Below are 24,243 nucleotides of genomic sequence, written 5' to 3' on the forward strand. Positions count from 1 at the left end.
TGTAAGGCACTNAGGTACAAGTGAGTTTCTGTTACCCGCCTGTGCCCAAGACCTAAGTGGAAAAATCAAGATGAAGTATTACTGAATATCAACAACAAACATGAGTCCTTTAAAACGACTAATTATTAAGTCTAAACCAGAGGGATTTGGCAGACTGGGAGAAGGGAGCTATTGGATTTCCTAGTATAAAGTAATGAGTAAAGCAAGAAGGACCCTGAAGAAATGTTTTCAGAGTTCAAGACTTAAACCCTTTAAAATCATTTTTTAAAGATAAAATTTTATTTTATGGAAATCATAAGCCATGTTACTACAAACCCAGTTCAACCTACTGCATATAAAAACTCCATCACCTTGCCTCAAGGTAAGAAAATACAGTTTACCACTATCGAATCACACTAAAATATTCATCTGTCAGTACTTTGTCAACCATGGTTTTGATGGCATTTAAATTGAATTTAATATAAATTTAAAGGCATCTCCATTTGCTGTGATGAATAATGTGGGGTCACCATCAACTTCAATTTTAATACCTTAAGTGGAGGCAGTGCCAGCTGTCCTGATGCGTTTATAGCTGGGACTTACTCGTTAGAATATAGTTTTTAGACACTTGGGTATTTTAAATTTGCAAAGAATACTGAAGCCACAGGTAGAACCCCAACTTCAAGACCACGCCCCGAAGAGGCTCCAAAAGCAATCGGCGAGCAGCCCCGCCCGCAGTGGCCCTCGGTGAGTGGAGGGGGCCCTGGCCAGGTTGCCACCTCCCAGCAGCCCCCCGCTGACTGTGTCGATGGCACTGGCGCCCCTGCCTCTCGATCTTCCAAACCCACACAATCCAGCAGAATCATGCTTCTCTTTGTTTGCGTAATACTCGGTTTTCTTTGTTTTGCTATTCGAGAACAGCTGGTAAGAGGCACGGACGATTTTCAGAGGCAGGAGCTGAATACGTCCCTGGGGGTGTCAGGTGTACATAGTGGACATCGTTTCTGGGCTGTGTGTCTCCTGCCTCGGGGGGAGGAGTGCTTGGTGGTGACGGAGAAGGACCTCGAAGGGCGGGTGGGGCCGGGCTCGCTGAGAGGAGAGGACGCTGAGACAAGCGCCTCTCCAGGTCATTGCAGATGTCGAGAACGGGCACGGACAGGGAAGGCAGAGACGCGCCCCATCATGGGAGCCCTGTGTGGCTTTGAGCTCCACCCCGGCGGGGAGGGGAAGGTGTGAAGGGCTGCCCATCAGAGCAGGGCTGACTTGCACCGACAGAAAGCCCTGTGGCTGCACACTGAGGACAGCTTGGAGTCGTCAAACTGGGGACCCAGAGAGGGTGGGGGGATCCCTCCGCAGGAGACACAGTGGGGACAGACAGGAGGCTGCAGGTGGCGGATACGTAAGACACTTGGAAGTGAGACTTGCCTGGTGTGGAAGCATCAGGACAGGTGGGGGGTGGCAGGTGGGCTGGAGCCGTCGCCCGCAGCGCTGTGGGGTCCCCAGTGCGTGTGGAGTGGCCGGCGACCGCACTAGCTTCACACCTGTGGGCTGGAGGCTGTTTAGTTGGGGGCTGACGTGGGGGTTTGCAGACCAGCAGCGATGCCCGCCTGGCAGGGTGTCACTCTCCAAAGCATGTCGTGAGCCAGACCAGCGTGGGTATGACTTATCGCAGGTACAGGGAGACAAGGCAGGCACCTTAGCCGGGGGCCCAAGAGGAAGAGCCAGCAGTGGGAGCCCGGCATCCTGGGAAGTCCGAGGGGCAGGAGACGTGGGGGGGGCGGGGACAAAGGGTCAGACTTAGAAGTGGCAGCGGCCCGCGGTCCACAGCCAACTCGCGCTCCTAGGTCACGTCACCCGGGGCTTCGAGGCACAGCCGGGGTGTAGCTAGTCAGGAGTGTGGCAAGTGGGAGGGGGACATGAGGCCAGGCCCTCCGACCGCCAGGAGGCCAGTCCCCCGGGGCCGCGGGCCAGGGTGGCGGCGTCTGGTTGGGACGGTCCATGTTGGGGGCCTGGGCTGGGCCAGACGGTGTGCAGCACGGGCCGGGGTGGGGCCTGGTTGCCGCAGTCCCCACGAGGGCAAAGGCTGAAGACCCCTAGGGAAAGGAGGTGACCCCTACTCTTGGTGTTCAGATAGCACAGAAGCTTCCGGCAACAGGACGGAGGAAGCGTATGCTGAAGGGCTCGGCCACGGTTCCCGGGGACAGGCGGCTTCTGGGATGCTTCGCTCCGTGGGAGGCAGTGACTGACCTACTCCTGCTGGCCAGGGAGGCCTAACTGAGCTCGCGTTTCACGGCCGTCATGCTCGGTGTTTTTGCTGCTGCTTCTTTTTAAAACTGATCTTAATTTATTTATTTGTATCTTGAGTTTATGAAAACATGTGCAACTGAATTTTTTGAAGTATATGCAGGTATGGACTATGGGAATGGTATTTTTAAGGTCTGAGCTCTATCACACTTTACCAATTAATCTGGCTCAACAAAATAAATAAAACATCTCATAGGGGTTTACCACATTCTGTGAATTGATACTGTAGTTTTCGATTTAGCTCTGGTTTAGTTTTAGCCTCTTTCTTTCTTTCTTTCTTTCTTTCTTTCTTTCTTTCTTTTTTAGTATGTTTTATTCCACTTTTTTAATAATAATTTTTATTATATTATGTTAGTCACCATACAGTACATCCTTAGTTTTTGATGTAAAGTTCGATGATTCATTAGTTGCGTATAACCCCCAGTGCACCATGCAATACGTGCCCTCCTTACTACCCATTACCAGTCTATCCCATTCCCCANGCTGAGTAATATTCCATTGTATATATGGACCACAGCTTCTTAATCCAGTCATCTGTTGAAGGGCATCTCGGTTCCTTCCACGATTTAGCTATTGTGGACAATGCTGCTATGAACATTGGGGTGCATATGGCCCTTCTCTTCACTACATCTGTATCTTTGGGGTAAATACCCAATAGTGCAATTGCTGGATAGGACACCTCTATTTTTAACTTTTTGAGGGACCTCCACACTGTTTTCCGAAGTGGCTGTACCGACTTGCATTCCCACCAACAGTGTAAGGGGGTTCCCCTTTCTCCACAACCTCTCCAATATTTGTTTTTTCTTGTCTTGTCCATTTTTGCCATTCTAACTGGCATAAGGTGGTATCTCAATGTGGGTCTCTCTTCGCAGATGACATGATACTCTTTTTTTTTTTTTAGACCTACACTTGCCTATAGGATGGAAGAAGAAAAGTATTGACTTTTGACACTGGGTTACAGGGTACCAAACTTTGAAGGACCCTGATTGAAAATGTGAAATCTGTTTTCTTGGTAACTCTGTATGGTTTTGTTTCTGCTAGGAAGGTGTCAGATCGGGGTTCCTGGAGATACTCAAACCCTGGGAGCAGCTGACTGCCCCCCGCTTGTGCAGAGGAGAGTGAGGGCTTGCTGCATCCCCCTACCTTCCCTCCTCACGCTGGGTCTGCAATGTACGCCCACCTAACTCACTCTTGGGCTCTTGGAGCAAAGCCTCATCCTGGCCCCTAGAAGCTCCCACCTGGTGTCCCAGGGTCACAGGTGAAGACACTTGCTGCTGGGAAGGAGGAAGGAGGGCCTGGCCACATGCCTGGAGCACAGCGTGCCTACCCATCTTCCCCGTGCCTCTGACCACTGTGTATCCCTGAGGGGTGGGTCTGCCCTGGACACAGGTGTGCTGGTGAGGTGGACCTCACCCCAGTGTGAGTCGGCCTCAATGCACCTGTCACATTCCCGAGGCAGGGAGGTCCCTGCAGACGCAGGTGCCCTCGTCGGAGAGCTCTCCTGACCACCAGGAGCCCAGAGCAGGTCTGATGTCTCCCAAGGATGACCACAGCTGGAGACCCCACCTTGCTGTTGATTAGGGCCAGGTGTGGCACACACAGCAGGGCGGACGCTGAAGTTCCTGCCACTAGCCTTGGGGAGGATGCATGCCCAGCAGCCAGGTGGCAGGGTGCAGAGATGCTCTAGAAACCTCTTCCCAGGGACTGGCCTCAACGGTAGGAATGAGCCCAACTGGGAGGGAGAAAGGGAGGTGACCATCAGCCCTGGAAGTCAGAAACGGTGCCGAGCCCAGGCGTAAATATCTGGTGTGGGTCCAGACGGGCCAGACTGAGGGAGGTGGGCCGTGCCTTTCCAGGAGCAGCTCAGCAAGGTGGGAGGGGGCGGGCGGGGGCGGGCCCGTTCCTGCCAACACCACTGCTGTCCTGAAGTTCAGGGGCTTGGAGGCTGCAGGATGCTGGGGAAGAGATGGGGCCTCGACCAGCGTTGAGCCTCAGGGAGCTCGGGGCAGGCTGTGCGGCAGCAAGGAGCCAGCTCCTGCCCTGGTCCCTCCCGTCAGTCGTTCCATGAGGACGTCACAGCTCCGTCTGTGTGGAGAGGAGGTGTCCTGCCTCCAGGAAGGCAAGGCAGGCCAGGGGCACGGCGGGGCACAGCAGGAACACGCCCGTCAGCGGGGTGTGCGGAGCCTGAGCAAAACAGAAGACCCAACCGGGGGCAGCTCCTTCTACAGCGGGGGGGACACGTCTGGACCCAGAGGTCCCGCTGTAACCCTGGGGACCCTGCTCCCCCTGCCCCGGAGGCAGGGGGCTCAGGACAAACCTCGCAGCTGGCTGCTTGGGCCAACCTGGGTGTGGGAGCCAGCCTCCCCCACACCCGTGGCCGCACCACCTCTGACCCCAACCTCCTGCCTCTTGCAACAGGCTCCCCGACACCTGCTGCATTGCCCACCCTCACCCTGAATTCGGGGAAAGGATTAGTATGTTCCTTCACTACTGGTTTTCGCGTACTGCCTCGCGTGATTTCCATGTGCCCCTACTGAAGTTCCCCAGCTGTGGGTCTGTTAACTGTTCCCCAAATGCGTCCTGAGCAGGAGTCGTCCCACAGGGGGTCCCACCTGCTCTGGACGCAGAGCCCCAAGGGGGCGCCCAGGCTGGCCTCGCTCCACACCAGCACCCGCACGGCGCAGGCCTGCCTACTTTCTGAAGCCGTATTCGGTCTAGCGCTGGGCAGCAAGCTCATTCCCAGCTGCACCCCTGAGTAGGTGGGAGGGGAGTTCCAACCCCTTCCTGAAGGGTCAGCTCAGAGGAATCCAGCTTCCTCCCGAGGATTTCAGGACTTCCGTCCCAGGCATGTGGAGGCCTCTGGTCCCAGGGACCTGTTTCGCTCTGGATCCATGCTCATCACCGTGCAATGCACCCCGTTTCCAGGCACAAGGATGCTCCTTGCTTGCTTTCCTAGGCAGCTGTGTATTTAAAATTAAATGATCTTTATCCAACATATCCATGCGTTTGGTGTGGAAGGGGAAGATCAGACACTTACCCCATCTACTGACATGACCTTGGAGTCTAAATAACCTATTTAGATAATTAAAAATCTTCTTTAGGGACATTTAGGCAGATATAAATGTGACACATACAACCCAGTTGCCTTCCTATGTACCCCAAACAACCACTTAGAGGATGTAAGGAAAGAGAAAATCTTACTGAAAATATCAATGAAAAACAAAAAATTCTTTTTTTTTAAAGATTTTTTTTATTTATTTGACACAGAGAGAGAGAGTGAGCACACAAGCAGGGGGAGCTGCAGAGGGGAGGGAAAACCAGACTCCCCTGCTGAGCAGGGAGTCTGACCTGAGGCTCGATCCCAGGACCCTAGGACCATGACCTGAGCTGAAGGCAGACCCTTAACGGACTGAGCCACACAGGCGTCCCAAGAACATAAAATTCCTATGAATAAACTTGATAAGCAACTGCAAAATATATGTTGGGAAACTTTCAAATACTTCCGACGGCGTCCCAGGTGAGTCTGGGCGGTGGGAAGGTACTCTTTGAGGTCAGCTAGGAGGACTCGTTTCTACCCGAGTTAATATATGAATTCAGCCCAAACCCAATGCATATGCCAGCAAGTGCATGTTACGATCATGCACGTGGTCGTACAGCTTATATGGATGAGAAATCATGCCAGAATCCCTAGAAAATCCCTAAAAAAGATGTGCAAGGACTAAGAGAGGCAGCAGGCCTGCCGGACAGGAAAACGTGTCGTAAAGTCTCCACAACTGAACGGTCCCAGTGCGTGCCTGGGCGAAGGGAGCAGAAGGCGGGGCACAAAGGACAGAAGCAGGGAACACTGGATTTTGTTTGTGACACAGGCAGCATCTCACATCATCAAGGCAAAAATAAGTGACAGTAAGACAACTGAACAGCCATCTAAAATTAACCATAAAATTGGACCCTTCTCTTACTTGACACAGCAACAAACAAACAAGCAGCAACAACATGCCAAATGGGTCAGAGAGCCATATGAAAAAAAGTGAAAAATGAGACCTCAATTATGCCAGAAAAACACACGGACAAATTCCTTCCTAACCTGAGTGGTGAAAATCTCCAGCTATGACCCAAGTAAAGATTCAATTAAATAAGGAAAAATTAGTAGCATCAACAGCATATAAATATTTGCATAGCCCCTAAAACCCCCAAAACCCATGATCCGAAGCAATGGCAAAGTGGGAACATATTCTCTACTCTTACTCCAGCTTACGGGCTAGCGGTTTAACCAACCAAGGAAAATGGAGCCCCCCCCCATAATAGAACAATGGGCAAACATCCAGAAAAGACATTTTACTGGAAAACACCCACGAGTTGCCTTTAGACATGTGGGTAATGTTCCACGTCGCCGTCTGGGGAGCAACGCAGCCCCGTGGAGGGGAGCTGGACAATATCCAGCAAATGTGGACTCTAACCCAGGCCCGGAAATTCTGCGGAAGGTTGAGCTCCACAGATACGAGGCAGCAAACACAAGGCAGTGTCTGCTACAGCAAGTTCAAAGTCACCAGCCATCGTACATGGACAGGCGGCCTCTGCAATTTGTCTGGGTCCTCACCCCCACCCCGTGAAGGGGCCCCTCTTTGGAAAAAGGGTTTGCCGATGCAATTAAGTGAAGGGTTTTGCTTTGAGGAGCTTCTCTTGGATCACCTTGGTGGCCCTAAGTCCAATGACAGGTGCACTCTAGGAGCGAGGGAGAGGCAGATGAGACAGACAGACGGAAGGACACACAGAGGAAGAGGCCACGAGAAGACAGAGACAGAGATTGGACAGACGTGGCCACAAGCCCAGTACTGGGGCCGCGAAGGCTGGGAGAGGCAGGAAGGGTCTTCCCTAGAGCCTTTGGGGGCAGCGAAGCCCTGCTGACACCTTGATTTCAGACTCTGGCCTCCAGAGCGGCGGGAGAATCCAGCTCCTGCTGGAGGCCGGCCGCCGTGGCGCTTTGTCCTGCGGCCGCAGAGAACGAGCACGGTGAGCCGCCCGTCCTGGAGAAGGGGTTAGAAACCGCTGCAGCCACCCAAGGGCTGAGTGGCCCTGGGCCTCCCTGGCAGGACCCGGGGCGCCTGGGGATCTGCTCTGACTTGAAGAGGCTGCATGTGAACATCCCAGAGTAGCTGGCCACCTGTTACGGAGCGACAGTGGCTTAGGAAGGCACTCGGCTTTTCTGACTTTGGGAACCGAAGAACAGAGAGGCGACAGGAGGACCGTGATGGAAAGATTCCCGGGCAGGGGAGTGGCTGGGTGAGGTGTGGGGGCGTGGAGGGAACACTGCTTTCCCAACCTTTTGGGACCTATGGACTTCACTGAGAAGCACGCTTCTTTTAATATGCAGAATACATAATTATCTTATTGTGAATGATGGTGTAAGCGGACGTAGAGTGCAGAGTGTGGAATCAAGATGAAGAATTGCCAATGTCCTTGTAGAAAGAGCAGGGACACTAAAAGGGAAGCAGCTTCAGAAATGATACACGGCAGAGAATTTCCTTCCCAAGTGCTCAGGATATTCCAGGCAGAAATCATGCTTGCAGATTTATTATTTTTTAATTACGGAGATGCACTAAGAGTTACTGCTCTGTAAAAGGGGAGCAGAGGACAGGCCTCTCCCAAGGTCACGGCAAGAGCACCTCTGTCAACATTGAGGGAAACACTCGCACCAGCGCTGTATACTCAGATAATTGCTTGTGGATGCAGGAAATCCACAGAAAACTGTTGTCACAGAGAGTGTCCGGGCCCCAGTCCCCCTTATGAGATTTTCTCCAGTGGCTCTTTGTGCCTCCGCTAAATGGCCATGAACCTCCAAGGGGGCTGGTTGCATTTCCAGCTGGCAGAAAGCCTGGCTGCTGGGACTGACCCCATCCCCTGCCACACCTGCCCCCTCGGGAGGAACGAGAGCTGACCCGATTCAGACAGGGAGACTTAAGGAGAGGTTGTGAAGTCTGTTCAGAACACATGCTGGCTGTGACACAGAGCCACTTTCTGCCCAGAGTGCATGGCTAGGGAGGAAGCATTCAGGCCTGCTGGGCACTGGCAACCCTACTGTGACCATGAGGCCTCCAGCCAAGGACAGTGCTGGTGCTCCAGGTCACAGGGTGAGAGGGAGACCACTCCTGGGGCATCAATGGCACTTCTAACTTGACCCACAGTCTGGGTGGCCCCCCTCACCTCTGCACACAGTAGCGGTTCTAGACTTTCGGCCTCCGCACACGGCCAGCGGTTCCCTGCGGTTCCAGGCTGTTGGTCTCTGCACACGGCTAGAGGTTCCCTGCTGTTCCAGACATGCCTGACAGACAAACAGCTGAGACAGCATAACACTTGGTTGATTTTTCTGAAAAAGAACAAAGTCTGCAAGCTGAAGATTCCTGGGAAGACTGGAAGGTGAAGAGAAGCAGGATGGGGCCACCAGGCCAGACGTGGGGAAGGCGCGAGAATAAACATGGGGTGAGCCCCAAATGATGTCGGAGAGGTAGGTCACAAGGGAGAATGAGCTCTGAATTTTCTAAGGAGGGTAACTGGTGTTCCAACCCTCAAATTTTATCAAAAAAAAAGAAAAAAACTAGGACAGTGGGAGACAGCAAAGTTACTAAAATTTTCTCTCGCATGAAGGGATTAAGATGATTTTCATTTTTGACTTTAATAATGAACATATGAATGAACAGATCTCTAAACTCAGGGCAATCATGAGAAGAACGGAAGGCAGGATAAATGCGTCCTGCAGGTTCCCAGAGAAGACAGTTCAGCTAAAGCGTAACCAGGCCGCGGAAGACAAGAAACGTCAGACAATTTTTGGAAGACTGAAATGACTGGAAGAAAGCCAAGCAGATAAATTTTTTTTTAAGATTTTATTTATTTATTTTACCAAGACCAAGAGCACATGTAGGGGGAGTGGCAGACAGAGGGAGAGGGAGAAGCAGACTTGCCGCTGAGCAGGGAGCCCGACATGAGGTTCCATCCCAGGACCCTGGGATTGTGACCTGAGCCGAAGGCAGACGCTTCACCGGCTGAGCCACCCAGGTGCCCCATTAGGCCAGTCAAATCCCACAGGGGACCCAGTGCGGCTTTCCAGCGTTCGATAACGAGTGGGTACATTTCTAGCCATAAATGTACCATAAACTAAACTAAATCCACATATCTACAGATATAAACAGTGATATATGTTTATTGCATATTTATTTACGTATTTATTCATATATATTCATTAGTTACATATCCAATTATGGAAACAATGGGAAGACTGGGTGTCTGTGTTTGTCCTGGACTTGTTTCTGGAATCATTTCGTGATCAGTGATGTTTGCTCCTGACCTGGACTGGGAGTCTTGGACAGCAGTGCCCCTGGTCTATGACAGGACCCCGGCCCCCACCGCAATGCCGGACAAGCACCTGGCAGCCCCAATACTTCCTGTCCCGCAGCCTCAGAGGCTTGGGCTCGGCTCAAGTCCCAGCCGACCTGGGTCTCAGAAAGGGGAAGGGCATCCCACGCTCACACAGTCACTCCGCAAACACTCCCTGAGCAGCCCTCAAGGCTGAGGTGGCAGTGCACACGTTGGGGACCCTGCCCCGCTGGTCCTCTCTCTAGGTTTCCAGGCAGTATGAGCAGGTCACCAGAAAAGTCCACACACAGGCTCTCCTCATATCCAAGGGAGACACCAGTGCAAACTGCTGGTCACCTGAAACAGCAGGCTTTCTAGGAAATATGCCACTTTGCTCTCAGCCTGACAGTGAGAAATCCCGTGAGAAGGGGCTTACCCAGCCTTCCAGGGCCCAACAGATGTGAGGGAGGATTCGCGCGGGCCACGCCACCCGGGGCAGAAAGGCAGGGGGTGCTGCGGGCAGGGCCTGGGGGTCGCGCAGCGCCCCACGGCACGTGTCATCCCTTCCCCTCCCGGCAGGAAACGTCATGCTGGCGGGGACTTACAGACAACATGAGGACCTGGCCTTGTCTCCGCAATGCTCTTCTGGCGATTCTGGGGCTCAGTGTCCCCTTGTTTCCCCTGTGGTTTCGAGTTCTCGTTCCGCATCTGCAGGGTGGGTGAGCTGGTGCCCGGAAGCGGGGGGGGGGGGGGGGGGGGGGGGGGACTCTTTCCTAATTAAGAGACGCGCACGAGTAGGAGCAGGTCCAGAGCGAAAGGGACAATGGTGCTGGCTGCTTCTCCGCGGAGGGCGACGCGGCGGAGGAAAGGCGGGCGCTGCTGGATCAAATAGGACCCAATTGTGCACCCCCAGGAGCTCGCGCTCCCAGCGCACGGCTGCGGCGAAGTGCCCGCGCGACCTGAGCGCTCGCAGGTCCGCTTGTCCCCGTGACTGATCGTGGGGCTGCGGCCGGTCACCTCTAGGGCTGCAGAAGCATCTGCTCATGTGCTCCCTGCGTCATCCTTATCATTGCTTTAAGGGGCGGAAAGGCGCATTTTCTGAGATTGGAATCCCGACTCTGCTCCGAAGGCCCCTCCCACCGCCACACGCCCCAGGCCTCCCCGGAGCCCCCCGGGAGGGAGACCCCAGCGGATTCCCCATGCCCGGTCAGTGCTGCCTGTTCCTTTCAAGGAAGCATTTCGAGAACGGCTGCCCACCATGTCCTCACTGCTGCTGTAACGTCTAAGAGGAGGCCCTGCAAAGCAGCTTCTGAGTAAAGATTTCGGGGGCACGTTTGCTTGGGGGGTGCTCCTGGAGGTGGGTCAGGAGGGCGAGAAGAGCCCCACGGAAGTGCCTCAGAAGGCCCACCTCCCGGCAGCCGAAGCCACCTTGGCCCCGAGACCACTGGGAGAAGTGGGCCGTGTGCTTATTCTCTGCTCTGGCAACTTGTGAGGGTCCCCCTCTAGGTGACCGGGCGGGGGCCTGCGTGTGCTGTCCCCCTGTGCGGGCCTGGGGCAGGCTGGAGTTGGGGGAGGTAGGGGCCCACCTCTGGGTCCCTGGAGGCCCTGCTGCCCTCTGCAGGAGAGGACTGGAGAGCCACCTGCAGAACTTCAGGCCATGGTCTTTGGGATGCTCTGAGCGGAGAACAGGGACTCAGACCAGGGAACCAGGGGCTCCATCATCTGTGTGCAACACACAGACACATTTTGCTTCTGTGTTACCAAACTTTAAACTTCTAAGAAAACAGGTTTGACCTTTGTCACCCCACAAGTCCCTGTGCACTTAGTGCCTAGCCTGCATGCTGCCCCTCCCCACCAGGTTTCACTGCTTGGAGCCACACCAACGTTCGCCCGTGGGGAAGAAGCAGGCCTTCACGGGAATTCCGGCGATCTTTCAAACCCATCCGAGATAAGCATCCACGGCCCATATCTGATATGATACGTTCGCGTCCCCTTAACCTGTCTAGAAGGAACACTTTCCTGCTGGTGTGTGATGGTCCATTTCAGATGTGCTCAACGGCAGGGTGCGGGAGCCCCAGCAGGGCAAGGAAACGTCCATATAGCTGCCCTTGTTTGGTATCAACGGGGTGAGACCTTCTTAACGCATTTCACTTGTGATCTTTTAAAGCTATCAGACCAGAATGATTTTCAGTCACTTTGCTCTGGATTGGATTTAAAATCATGTCCCAAAGGTGGTAGATTAATAGATTAAAAAGGCAAAGTATTAACGTAGCACATCGTCCTGTCTCCTCACGCGGAAGATACAGTGTAACCGTCACGCGGTGGCACATCTTCGATGAGGCGTCAATGGGCTTAGGGCTGGCTTCTCAGACATGCGTCCACTGACCGTGTGGACCTAAATGCTCCCGGTCTGACCGGATGTTGGGCGGGAGAGGCGTATCCAACAGCCCTGGAAAGCAATTAGCGTTGCAATTTGTTCCTGAGACGTAAGGAAAGAGTCTCCTCGCTCACAGTAACTCTCAGAGTGCTGGGACCGGCTGTGTGTTTACCTTCACTGTTTTCTTGAAAGAAATAAATACGGCTCTTTATTGTTTAATGTTGAATTCCCAAGGAAAGCGAAAGGAGGTGTTAAAAGCCATTCCTTTCAACATTTTGCCTTTAAGGATTTATGGTAAAAATGAGAATTTGGATGCACAGCTGTCAGAAACCTTTGAAAGCGCCTGAAAGCTGGCTGAGACCATTTTTGGAATGGAATTCCAAAAACTGTGGCTCTGTCCAGGGGAGGCTGAGGTTTTCGGTCCTGCTCGTACAGTTTGCAGTTTTGTGGTCAGCTTCTGGAGCAGAGTTGAGAATTCTGCACAGGAAGAGAGACAGGCAGCTCTCCTCTCTCCCTCAGTTGAGACAAAACTCTTCTCATCAGAGGAGAATTTGTGTGCCGCACTTGAGGGGTCCCCTCTGTGCGCCCGCGCTGCGGCCCTCTGGGGCCGGTGCACTGTGGGGCACTTCTGTGCACGCCCCGGCACAGAGCACACACCCTCCGTGCAGATGTGTGCATCTCCTGCCAAGTGAATGAATGATTTTAGCAGAGAATCTGCACCCTCCCTTCCCTTTCTGCAGAGCCAGGCACACAGCAGGCGCTCAGTAAGTGCTCCACGCTCAGAGGCATTTTTGGCGAATCTATGCTCCACCTATCTAGGGCCCGCATGCTTATTCCGGAGCAAACTTCATGCATCACAAAGGATCACGTTGGCAACTCACTCAGATGGATTGTTCTAGAACATTTTCTCTTTGCCTTATAGAATTCGTGCAAGACTGTGAACTTAGACACTACCTCCAGAGCACCTCCCCCTTACACTGGGATGACAGTGGCATGAGCCAGACCCTCAGGACAAACACTTCCTTTGTACTTAGAGCGAGCACCAACCAAGCAAAATTCATGTAAAACTTTGCCTTCTGAAGCCACAGGCAGCTCCATGGACTGTTTTCTTCTCCTGAAATTTCAGAAACAAAAAATTCTTCCAGGGGCCCCTCAGCGGTCGCGCCCCCTAAATCATGAGGATGTCTGAAGTTTTGTGTCACAGGGACCATATTTTCTATGCTGTTCTTTCAAAGTATGTTCCTGGAAAAGTACTTTGGGAGGCAGAATCTGAAAGTCTTAGAAATTATTATTATTTTTATTTCCCCACAAAGCAATGGGGCAGAACGGCGCTGGAGGCCACGTGCCAAGTGTGGTGCCTGCAGGGGCTCCGGCACATCTTGTCTGAAAGCCCCCACAGCTGGGTCCTAGTGCGAGGGCTCTGCGTGCATGATGCAGAAAATCCCCGATGCGGTTGCTGACTTGATGGAAAAATAGGAAATCAGGGGGACACCCATCAGCACGGCCAGCTTCGTCCCTGCCTCTGCGGGGCTGTGAGGTCATCCTGGCTCCCCCAGACTCCAGGACACACAGGACACTGGGGAGGGAGCCAGGCACAGGGGCGGCCCTGGCCGAGACCCCAAGGACACAGGCAGTCATCAGGTGTCTGGGGAGCAGGGGGTTCCCGGGGAGTGTCTAGGGCAGCAGAGGGGAGATCACCTGGAAGGCAGTCTGGGCTCCACCTGCCAGTCCCCTTGGCCCCTCTGGGGACTCAGGGGCTGCAGTGTCTTCTCCACTCCCTTTGGAGGCTGGGCATTTGTTGTTTCCAAACACGATTCGCTGTGCTGTGGATGGACCTCGGGGTTCAGTAGGATCACGCATTTTCTGCAGAATGGTGTTGACTATGGTGGTAAATGCTGCTGGATGCGTGACCCCCGGGGGCCTGGCATCTAGGGCCTGGGGTCTTCTCCTGCTGTCCAGCACTGGGGGCTCTGGGGCTGCTCAGACCCCGCCACAGGCTGGCAGAGAAGGTACAGACAAGCGCTCCTCGGGACACGTTGCCTGGGGAAGAGGCCCCCGGCTGACCTCGGCCGAGGCGGTTGGGGTCATTTGGAAAGGTGGGTGCACAGCAGAGAGCAGACATATGGATGTAGCGTGTGCGAGTGTGCACACTGGCCCTCAGGCCTAGGACAGCACGGTGAACACGCTGTTTTTGCATTCTTACCGTCCATGAGATCAGCATGCAGGTAAAACCTGCTTTTCCTCCTCTCGAAAGCATGTTTTTCAGACCGAGTTATCTTGTAGTTCAAGCTGGAGCCTTTGGTGCTAACCTGTGCATGCTTCGTCAGTGGGCTTACAGTCTTCCTCCTCATCGGTGGGCTCCGGGGGCTGCCCGCCCGCCTGGTCACTGCACCGCCTCGTGCCCAGCCCAGGGGCTGCCCTGCCAAGGAAGCTGGTCCCATGTTCGCATGTCGACGCCTCCCCTGCAAAGCAATGGTGTTAGGAGATGGGCCGTTGGGCGCAGATCAGGTCCTGGGGTGGAGTCCGGACAATTGGGATCAGCGGCCTCATAGAAGACACCCCACAGAGCGTCCGCCACATGAGGACGCCACAAAGAGGAGGCTACCATGTGCAAGGGCAGTCGTCCACCCCTGCCAGCACTTGGCCTCGGCCCCCCAGCCTCCAGATCGGAGCTCAGCCATCGCTGCTGGTTGTCAGCCCCGGTCTGTGCGATGTTGTTAGGGCAGCCCGGAGGGATAAGACGGTCATGCTCTAAGTGCCACGCGGCCGTATCCCCTGCAGGGGCAGGGGGCGCGGGGACACCGAGCAGCCCACTACCGTGGGAGTCCGCTGAATGGCTCCTTCCTCAGGAGTTGGAAGGATCAGAGGCCCTTCGGGGAGGCGTCCTCCTCAGCTCTGCTCTTGTCCCTATGGACAAGCACATCTCCAAAGGGAACAGAGGGCCGAAAGGGAAGAGGTCTGTTTTACTTCTTGCATGTTTATCTTGTCAATACGCTCACTGTTTCATAACAAACCGATCAACATTGAATTACATTTGCCCATTCAAAACCTGGTGTGAAGGGATTGTTTTAAAAAGAAATTTCTTCAAATTTTGGGAGGCTTTATTTTGCATTTTGTTCTGGGATTTTAAGGTTATCTGAAAATCCCTTGAACAAATGGATTCACTTTAGACAATAAGCCACTGCTTTGAAAATTCTGGTCCCCAGCAGAATAAAGCGTTCTTGCATGAGGAAAACTTGACCAGCTTCATTCCAGAGATCTCGGAGGGCTGGGGTTTGACCTAGGTTTCTTCTGTGTTTTGGTTTCCTCTCATTTAAAGTGTGAATTAATAAAAACAGGATCTCTCTCTTTACCATAGTGGTGTCCAGGGCATTGGGTGAACATTGCGTTAGTGCATGAGGATCCGAACTCCCCGAGGAGAGATTTACAAATAGATCCTATGAGAACCACGCCGATCTGGAAGGGTCCCTGCCATGGAAAGTTTGGTGTCAGGTCGACCTTGGCCCCGCCCAGGGGCAGAGGAGGAGCTGCTCTCCGTGGGTCTTGGGTGACCCCACGGCAGCCCCCCAGCTCTGCTCCCAAGACAGCTCGGTAACCCTAGTTCTCTTTCATAACAAGCCCCGCCACCACGCAGCAAGCCTGGAACACTCCGCCGTTCTCTTGTGAATAATTTTAGGGAAGAACAGAAATTTGCCCAGAACATCCAGGACTCTGGGTATCTTGCCTTTGAAGACTTTGGGAAATTTAGATTGCGTGCTATCCCTAGCACCATAATTTATACTTCAGAAAATAAGGCTGATCTGGGGAAATGTAATTTTGACTAATTTATTGGCAATCGTTCGACTCTTCTCGCTGTGACACATCTGCAGATGATTTCCCCCCACGATCTGCTTTGGGGTTTCCTGGTTTTCAAAGCCCCGCACATCTGCCTGCCGCATGAGCATGGAGGGGCGCATGCCTGCACCCTGACCAGCCTTCCCCAGAAACCGCCGTGTCCTCTGCCTGCTGTGGGAAAGATACATATGCAGGAGGGGGGCTCAAAAGTGCTCTTCCTTCTGCAATCGCTATTTTTTCCCTTCTTGCATTTCCATCTTATTTGCCAATGCAGTGGGATCAGTGATAAGGCATGGAGGTAACAATGTTGGGTTAGTATCAGCCAGTTCTTGAGAGAGACCCAGCTGCACCGCTCATAGCCTAGATTCTGTCCGATCTCGCCAACCTCACCGTCCAGAGTGGTGTTGTCCCAGGCTATGTCCAGAAATTCTCCACAGGTCGCTCACGTAGCAGGACACTCCTCTCCTGACAACGGCCTGCCTGACTCTCCTCTGTCTCGCCAGGTGCCACCCCTCTCTGTGCCTGCGCTCCCATCAGCATCACTGACTAGCAGTTTACAGGCCAGTTCTAGAAGCTCGGAGAGTCCAGCAAGGCAGCTAACAAAGCTGCCCAAACTGGTGGGATGCGTGAAAATCAGCAACACGGTAACCCCAAATGAGGTTTGTCTCGGCTTCCAGCTTTCATGCAAGGAGCAAAGAAAGTGTGTAAGAAGAAAAAGCAACTCTCATCACCCAACAAGCAAGGAAACAAAACAAAGAGAAAATTAAATCCTCGTGGAGAAACTCCACCTCAGCGGGTACTTGGATGGGAGCAGAAGCTCAGTGTCTCTGGTCCAGGCTGCTTATGACAGCCATCCCCAGCCTGGTGCTCAGGGGTCCCAGCAGGGGGACAACAGCAGGTGCCCTGGGGGCACAGGCAGGCTGAGCTCATCTCCATGGGACCAGGGTCCTCTCAGGGTTTTGCAGTTTACACCAGGAACTTTGCTCCCACCTGGACACCCAGGAACTGTCTGACTGCAGCCCAGACCTGTCCATGGGGCTGAGGTCAAGGTGCTCGGCTGTGGGATGCCCCGGTCTCCCCTCTGAGGGTGGGGCAGGAGTGTGGCCCCCATATCACAGCTCAGTCTGCTCCACCTGGGAAAGGCGAGGGAGAAGGGAGTCTCCGGGCCACCGGGCAGCAGGGACGTGATGTCCCCTGTGGCTCTGGGCTGCTTTTGCAGAGAGAGGCGGTCTGAATGTCTCAGTGGCAGAGAGCCCTGGACGGGGGCTTTCCCTCTTTGTGTGACCTCTGCCTCGGGAGCGAGCAGAAAACTTTCTTTACCATTTTTAGATCTCCTCTTGCTGGTGATTCTGCCTGGTAGCAGACGGCCAGGGGCGCTGGCTCTGATGGTTGGCCATGAGCGTGCGCCAGAGATGGGTCTCCCCCGCGCACGTCCCTGGGGGGCTGCTGCTTTCCTGCAAAGGTGACTTGCAGATGGGCATCAGGAGTTCCTACTGCCCATGCGCTACTCGCACCCCTCACCCCACCCCCGGCGCTCTTGTGTCTGTGACTGCTCGTGGCACTGGGCTCCCCCCACTCCCCGGTGCACAGCTTGTGGGTCCGCATGCACCGCACACCTCCGTGCAGCCTGGTCCCTGAGTACAGCTCCCGGCGGGGTGAGCGCAGGGAGACGGCGCTCAGGGTGAACGCCAGGCCCGGCCCAGTGCACTTCCCCAGACACGTCATCCTCACACGACATTTTGTATCTGTTCCCTGGGACTGCTGTAACAAAGTCCACAAATTTTGTGACTTAAAAACACAGAAATGTGGGGCACCTGGGTGGCACAGTGGTTAAGCATCTGCCTTTGGCTCAGGGCATGATCCTGGCATTATGGGATCGAGCCCCACATCGTGCTCCTCCGCTATGAGCCTGCTTCTTCCTCTCCCACTCCCCCTGCTTGTGTTCCCTCTCTCGCTGGCTGTTTCTATCTCTGTCGAATAAATAAATAAAAATCTAAAAAAAAAAAAAAAAGAACACAGAAATGTATTCTCTCACACCTGGAGGCCAGATGTCCAAAATCTAGGTGTTAGCAGGCCACAATCTCTGGAGAGACTCTAAGTGAGGACCCTTCTTCTCCTTGTCCGGCGGCCAGTGGCCGTTGTCCTTGGCTCGTGCCTGAGCTTGGAGGTCTTTTTACTCATGTGTCCCCACTGGGATTGCAGACCAGGGCCACGTGCCTTCTTCAGAATGCTTAGGCTTCTTTGTGCCACGGTGGCCATAAGGCAGCAGGGCTCCTCTGGGGGAGGGCTCAGGGTTCCACCTGAGTGTTCCACAGTGCCAGGGAAAACCTGGATCATTTTTATGGACTAGCTTCAGAAATCAAAAGCATCCTTCCTGCTGCATTCATGGTTAAAACAGGCAAAATCCATTCCAGATTTAAAAGCTCCATAGACCCCATTTCTGAATGGGAGACTGTCAAAGAAATTCATGGCCGTTTTCCTTGAAAAAGGATATAACAGTCTACTCTCTGGTCACAAGTTATTTACATTCTGTCCCTGTGCAGAATAGGTCAAGACCATCCCCAGTCATCCTGGCAGCAGGTTCAGGGTCCATGTGAGGCTGAGGCTTCTGTGTGGTTCCTTGTATGCACTTCCTCTCAATCTGAAGACCTGTGTACAAAGCAGTCATTCTCCCTTTTTGTAAGAAACAAACCTGAGTTTGTAAGGGAAGGAACACCCTTCTCAGTCTATTTCCTGATGCCAAATATTGTAGCTACAAAATACTCTTCATTTTGTGATGTTTCTGTATTGTTCCTGGCCAAGTCAATACAATTCCCTTAAAAATATTGTGGGTTTCCTCTGTATCATTTCATATTTATTCCACTAGTCAAAAGGCACATCCACAAATCTCTTTAAGACAAATCCTTCTCTTGAGCATAAAGTGGGGGAAATGACTGTAAGATTCTTAGAAGCCCTTAACACAGGGTTTGTGATCTGACATTCTTGGAAGACTCCTTCATCAAAAGAGTGTATAAAGCACTGCTCTAACTCTTTCTCTGGAGAGACTGAAAATGGGAAGAAGTTTCTTTTCAAAGTTAACAAGTCCTGCCTATTTGTATTTCTTCTACATTCTGCTTGAAAGTTGAATAATTCCAACTGTAACTCATCCTTCTTTATCCTTACCTTATAATATTCAGTTGAAACAAACAAACAAACAAACAAACAATTGGCATTTTCAACATTCTGCCTAAAAATTTCCTTAGCTGAACCCATCCCTTTATTGCATACTTTTGCTATTTGCTTCATTATTTCAGACAATGTCTTGCTAAAATTTCCATTGCTAAATAGTAAGGGTCTTCTTTCCTTAAATAGTATTTCCTCACCTTTGACTGGGTTTTCACTGACACCTGTTGTGACAACTCTCTGGCTTCTACCAAGAGCCTCCTCAAGGCTCTCGAGCTTCCATCAGCCCCCAAACCGATGCTGTGTATTTTAGGTTTTTATTATGGCAGCATCCCACTCTCAGCTTCCAAATTCTGTTCCAGCCCCCACTGATGCAAAACAAGTCACCTAAAACTTAGTGATCAGCATAAACCACTTCATTTTGCTAGTATGTTCAGGGGATCACAAATTTTAAAAAGACACAGAGGAAATGGTGCATCTTTGATTTGCAATGTCTGAGAACTTTGGTGCAAATTACAAAGTTTGCACTGTCTGGGGGAGGGGGGACAAAATCATTTGAATCAAAATTTAGCAAAGCCGTCTGGTGCTGGAACTGTCAGCCAGAATGCTTTTGTGTGGCTGGACTTCTCAAGCAAATTCTCCAACTCCAGGGCTCAAAAGAGCAGAGTAAAAGCCATATTGTATGTTTTACACTAGCCTTAGATGTCATCCAATGTGCCTCTCTTCTACCGTGTGGGTTAAAGGAGACACTAGTCACCCAAGATTTAAGAGGAGAGGAATTGCATCCCACAGCTCAATGGAGGGAACAGCAAAGACTTTTGTGGTTGCTTTTTTTTTCTTCTTTTTGAGTTCCCTCATGCATTACGCCAAATTAGATTAACCAAACCAACCAACCATTCTAAATAGTGAAACTGCCAAATAGTTGAGAACAAGTGATTTTCTATTCAGTCATTAATAGAATCCATCCATCCATCCATCCTTCCATCCATCCATCATCCATCTATCCATCCATCCATCATCTATCCATCCATCTACCCAACCATCCATCCATCCATCATCCGTCCATTCACACGTTTACATATGTGCTTATTAAACACTGAGTACCCACTATGCAGCTCACATGATAGGCTCTGCAGAGCTGTGTCCCCTGAGACCTTGGTCATCACCCTTTATCCTCACTGGTCCTGCTCTGTCTCAGGAGGGCCTTCCTACACCGAGAGGACAGTGCAACCCTCCTGAGTGCCTCTTCCATGACACTTTCTCACCTGCTGGCCACTGAGCAACTAGAAAGTTCTCTCTAAAATGTAAGGTGGATTGTGCTTTTTCTTGCTCACAATGTTTCAGGGGCTCCAGCTGCTTCTAAGATAGAGCCTGGTGTCCCAGAGTGTCCTCTGACACCCCAGAAATTTGGGTCTCCCCCTCTGTCTAGTCTCAGGATCTCAGCAACCTCCTTCTGTCACTCTCCTGATGGACTCCAGACCTAAAGCACAGAGCTCTACCTTGAATTTTTTAAAATTTTAATTTGTTTAAATTCAATTAATTAACATATAATGTGTTATTAGTTTCAGAAGTAGAGGTCAGTGATCCAGCAATTGCATAAAACACCCAGTACTCATTTCATCATGTGTCCTCCTTAATGGCCACCACCCAGTTACCCCATCCCCCCACCCACCTCCCCTCCAGCAACCCTCAATTTGTTTCCCAGAGTTTAAAGTCTCTTGTGTTTTTTCTCCCTCTCTGTTTTCGTCTCATTTTATTTTTCCCTCCCTTCTCCTATGCTCCTGTTTTGTTTCTTAAATTCCACATATAAGTGAGATCATATGATAATTGTCTTCCCCCTGATTGACTTATATCCCTTAGCATAATACCCTCTAGATCCATCCACATCATTGCAAATGGCTAGATTTCATTTTTGATGGCTGAGTAATAATCCATTGTGTATAAACCACCTCTTCTTTCTCCATTCGGCTGTTGATGGACTTCTGGTCTCTTTCCACAGTTTGGCTGCTGTGGACGTTGGAGTGCAGGTGCTCCTTTGGATCACTATGTCTGTATCCTTTAGGTAAACATGTAGTAGTGAATCACCGGGTCAGAGCGTAGTTTTATTTTTAACTTCTTGAGGGACACTCCATTTTCCAGAGTGGCTGTACTAGGTTGCATTCCCACCAACAGTGTATGAGTGAAATTAGACCACTTTCCTACGTCACACACAAAGATAAACTCAAAATGGAGGAAAGACCTAAACGTGAGACAGGAATCCATCAAAATCCTAGAGGGGAACACAGGCAACAACCTCTGTGACCTTAGCTTCAGCAAATTCCTGCTAAATATATCTCCAAAGGCAAGGGAAACAAGAGCAAAAATGAACTACTGGGACTTCACCAAGATAAAAACTTTTGCACAGCAAAATAAACAGTCAACAGAACTAAAAGACAACTGACAAAACAGGAGAAAATATTTGCAAATGTCTTGTCAGATAAAGGGCTAGTGTCCAAAAATGTAAAGAACTTACCAAACTCAACACACAAAAAACAAATAATCCAGTCAAGAAATGGGCAGAAGGGAGAAGAAGTTAAGATGGCAGAGAAGTAGGGGACCTCTTTTTCAGCCGCTCCCCTGAGTCGAGTTGGATAGGTACCAGACCAGCCTGAACATCCACGGAATCAGCCTGAGACACAGGAAGATACATCTGGATCTCTACAAATGAACATCTCCAGCACTGAGTATTGAGGTACGAAGCGGGGAGCCATGAAACTGCGCACAGATATCGGAAGATAAACGGAAGGGGGAGGGAGCCGCAGCGTTCCGGTGCTGGGAAGCGGTAGCCACCTGCACTGGGGAGCGGGCAGACTCGCGGACCAGCACCCGCGAGAGAGCAGACTGAGACCGTGAGCCGGGGAATGCGCGCCACCAGATTTTCAAGGAACTCCGGGGTGCTCACTGGAACCAGACTGAGACAGGGAGCTCCAGGAGCGCACGGGGCGGCTGGTGGCTGGCGGTGTTAGAAACACAAAGGAAAGAGATGCGCTGGCCCTGGAAGCGAGGGCTGGGATGCTGGGTGTGGGGAGCACATCCCGGGACGCTGCAGGGCTGAGCAACACCAACAGAAACAGAGTTAAAGTGGCCAGAACATCAGTGGAGAACGGTCCACGATCCCTCTGTTCTGAGACAGAGGATGAGATTTGGCCACTGCTGCTCTGACTCTCAGAAGAGGCACAGCAAACCACCAGGGAAAGCCGCCAGAGATCAAAAGCCTGGAAATACCGGCTCACAGTGTGCCTATCCCCAGCCCCCCTCGCAGGGGACACAGAGACTCTACCCAAACAGGGTTGCCTGAGTATGGGCGCGGCAGACCCCTCCCCCAGAAGGCAGGCTGAAAAATCAAGAAGCCCACATCCCTAAGGTCCCTATAAAACAAGGGCACACAGCCTGGGTCCCGGTCAATAATTTGGGCTCTGGACAACCCTGCAACCTCTCCTCATCAGAATGACGAGAAGGAGAAATCCCCCCCAGCAAAGAAAAGACAATGAGTCTGTGGCCTCTGCCACAGAACTGATGGATATGGATATAACCAAATTATCAGGAATGGAATTCAGAGTAACAATGGTCAAGATGATGTGTAAACTTGAAAAAAGTACTAACAAAAATGTTAATGAGAATATAGAATCTCTAAGGGCGGAAATGAGAGTGAATCTGGCAGAAATTAAAAATTCTATGAGCCAAATGCAGTCAAAACTAGAGGCTCTGACGGACAGGGTGAATGAGGCAGGAGAACGTATCAACGAATTGGAGGATGGGTTAGTAGAAGACAAAGCTAAAATAGAATCCGGACTCAAAAAAATCCACGCTCAAGAATGTAGGTTACGGGAGATTACTGACTCAATGAAACGTTCCAATGTCAGAATCATCAGCATCCCCGAGGGGGTGGAGAAAAACAGAGATCTAGAAGAGATATTTGAACAAATTATAGCTGAAAACTTCCCTAATCTAGCAAGGGAAACAAACATTCGTGTCCAAGAGGCAGAGAGGACCCCTCCCAAGCTCANCCCAAGCTCACCCACGACAAACCTACGCCACGTCACGTCATAGTGCAATTCGCAAATATTAGATCCAAGGATACAGTATTGAAAGCGGCCAGGGCAAAGAAATTTCTCACGTACCAAGGCAAAGGTATCAGAATTACGTCAGACCAGTCTACACAGACCTGGAATGAGAGAAAGGGTTTGGAGGGGGCATTTTTAAAGCTCTTTCAGAGAAAAACATGCAGCCAAGGATCCTTTATCCAGCAAGGCTGTCATTCAGAATTGATGGAGAAATAAAGACGTTCCAGAATTACCAGTCATTGACCAATTTCATAACCATGAAACCAGCCCTACAGGACATATTAAGGGGGGTTCTATAAAAGAAAAAAGGCCCCAAGAGTGATACAGAACAGAAAGTCACAATCTATAGAAACAAAGACTTTGATGGCATCATGGCATCATTAAAATCATCTCTCTCAATAATCAGTCTCAATGTAAATGGCCTAAATGCTCCCATAAAACACCACAGGGTTGCAGATTGGATAAAAAGACATGACCCATCCATTTGCTGTCTACAAGAGACTCATTTTGAACCCAAAGATGCATTCAGACTTAGAGTAAGGGGATGGAGTACCATCTTCCACGCAAATGGACCTCAAAAGAAAGCTGGAGTAGCAATTCTCATATCAGATAGACTGGATTTTAAACTAGAGGCCATAGAGAGAGATACAGAAGGGCACTATATTATTCTTAAAGGAAGTATTCAACAAGTGGATATGACAATTATTAATATATATGCCCCCAACAGGGGAGCAGCAAGATACACAAGCCAACTCTTAACCAAAATAAAGAGACATATAGATAAGAACACAGTAATAGTAGGGGACCTCAACACCCCACTATCAGAAATAGACAGAACACCCTGGCAAAAACTAAGCAAAGAATCAAAGGCTTTGAATGCCATACTCGACGAGTTGGACCTCATAGATATATATAGAACACTACACCCCAGAACCAAAGAATACTCATTCTATTCAAATGCCCATGGAACATNACATGAAACATTCTCAAGAATAGACCATGTTCTGGGACACAAAACAGGTCTCAACCGATACCAAAAGACCGAAATTATTCCCGGTGTATTCTCAGACCACAACGCTTTGAAATTGGAACTCAACCACAAGGAAAAATTTGGAAGAAACTCAAACACTTGGAGAC

The sequence above is a fragment of the Ailuropoda melanoleuca genome, chromosome 3, assembly GCF_002007445.2.
Source record: "Ailuropoda melanoleuca isolate Jingjing chromosome 3, ASM200744v2, whole genome shotgun sequence".
NCBI lineage: Eukaryota > Metazoa > Chordata > Mammalia > Carnivora > Ursidae > Ailuropoda > Ailuropoda melanoleuca.